Source organism: Hyaena hyaena, unplaced genomic scaffold (genome assembly GCF_003009895.1).
Source record: "Hyaena hyaena isolate Hyena2069 unplaced genomic scaffold, ASM300989v1 scaffold_889, whole genome shotgun sequence".
Classification (NCBI taxonomy): domain Eukaryota; kingdom Metazoa; phylum Chordata; class Mammalia; order Carnivora; family Hyaenidae; genus Hyaena; species Hyaena hyaena.
Window position 1 is genome coordinate 278,554 of NW_024081523.1, and position 1,844 is coordinate 280,397.

General features: G+C 40.8%; 1 pseudogene; it reads left to right on the top strand.

Moving 5' to 3' along the window:
• Nucleotides 1-943: 943 nt before the first annotated feature.
• On the top strand, nucleotides 944-1,533 carry LOC120222560 (annotated as a pseudogene).
• Nucleotides 1,534-1,844: the final 311 nt, after the last annotated feature.

Genomic DNA, 1,844 nt, shown 5'->3' on the forward strand with positions numbered 1-1,844 from the left:
AGTCTTGCTATGCTGTGTTTTCATTTTTATTCATCTGTAAGTATTTTGCAGTTTCTCTTGTGATTTATTCTTTGATCTGCCAGTTGTTTAATTGTGTATTGTTTAATTTCCACAAGTTCACGATTTTGAAGTTTTATGTCTATTATTGATTTTTAACCTCATCCCATGTGGTTAGAAAAGATACTTTGTCAGATATTTATATATTTTAATCTACTGAAACTTAATTTGTGGCCTATATATTATACTGGGAAATGTCTCCTGTGCACTTGGGAAGAATGTGCATGCTGTTGTTGGGCAGAATGTTCTGTATGTGTCTGTTCTGGTTGGTCTACTGTATTGTTTAAGTACTCTATTTCCCTACTTATCTTCTCTCTGGCTGTTCTCTCCAATATTGAGAGAAAGATATTGAAGTCTCCAACCATTGTTTTAGAACTGCGTATTTCTCCCTTCATTTCTAATGCATTTTTGAGTCACATATTTTGATGGCCTGATATTAGGTGCATAACTGTTTAAGCTGTTATATACTTCTTACTCTATTAAATATATATTAATGCATAGTATCTTTTTTTGTCTCTTATAAACTTTTTTGATTTAATGTCTATTTTGTCTGATATTAGCATAGCCTCCCTTGCTCTCTTTTGGTTATTGTTTACATGGAATCTTTTTTTCATCCTTAAACTGTTAACCTATTCGTGTCTTTCAATCTCAAGTGAGTCTGTTAGCACATTTGCCTGCCCTGTGGTCCTGTCCTTGCATATGCCTCCCATTGCCTGCACAGAACCAGCTCTCTGAACTGCCTGGCAGTGGGCGAGGGGGCTTTGGTGAGCCCAAGGAGGTGCAGGCCTGCCCCAGGGCCCCCAGGTCTACGTGTCTGTCCCCAGCACTCAGCAAGGCTAGAAAAAGAGGAGGAACTGGTCCAGAATCTTGAAGGGGAAATCTCAACATGAAAAAACTCTGCAGTGAAAATGAAGGAAAGCTGGAAATTGAGAGCAAGCCAGAAGATGAAGCAGAGTCTGACAATGAAAGAAAATCAGATGCGGAAGAGCTAGAAGTGGAGGGGAAGCCGGGGCATGAGAGAAAGATACAGAATGAGGGACAGCCAGATGATGAGAGACAACTGGAAGATGAGAGAAAGCAAGAAAAGCAGGACAAGTCCAAAAATGAGAGAAAACCACATGGTGAGGGTAAGCCAGAATCCCTAGGAAAGACTGGGAGTAAGCCATGGGCCATCAGAAGTCCCAAGGCTGAAGATTATGTGCCCAGGAAAGCAAAAAGAAAAACAGACAGGGGGATAGAGGATTCCCCCAAGGGCCATCAGGAGGACTGACAGGAAAGACACCTGGGCAATGAGGAGATGATAAGAAAATGTGGTGATAAGTCAAGGGCTCAGGAAGAGCTAAGAAAAAAATAGAAAATGGGTTCTTTTCATTGGATGCAAAGAGCTGTACAGGATCCATTCAGCCTGAAAGTGTCAGGAGACTGAAGGGTGTAGGTAGGGGCCAAAGGGGCTTACATGATATACCATATCTCTAGTGCCTTTGGCCTTCAGCTCTAATTGCTCTGATGAGAATATTGCTGACCCTGCTTTAACTGACAGGCATTTGCTAGGCTATGTGCTTTAACCTTAAACTGATACTTTGCTTTAGGTGTTTCTCCTGTTGCTAGCAGCCTTTGCTCTGCCTTTCAGTAGGGGATTTTCACTCATGTGCATGGAAAAGCTGTTCTGGGAACATTGTAAAATAACAATAAAGAAAAACAGTTTTGAGAACCACATACACAAAAAATAAAATGAAGTCTGCTGTAGGCAGAATATAGTTGGGTCATGTGGTTTTTTTACATTCTGC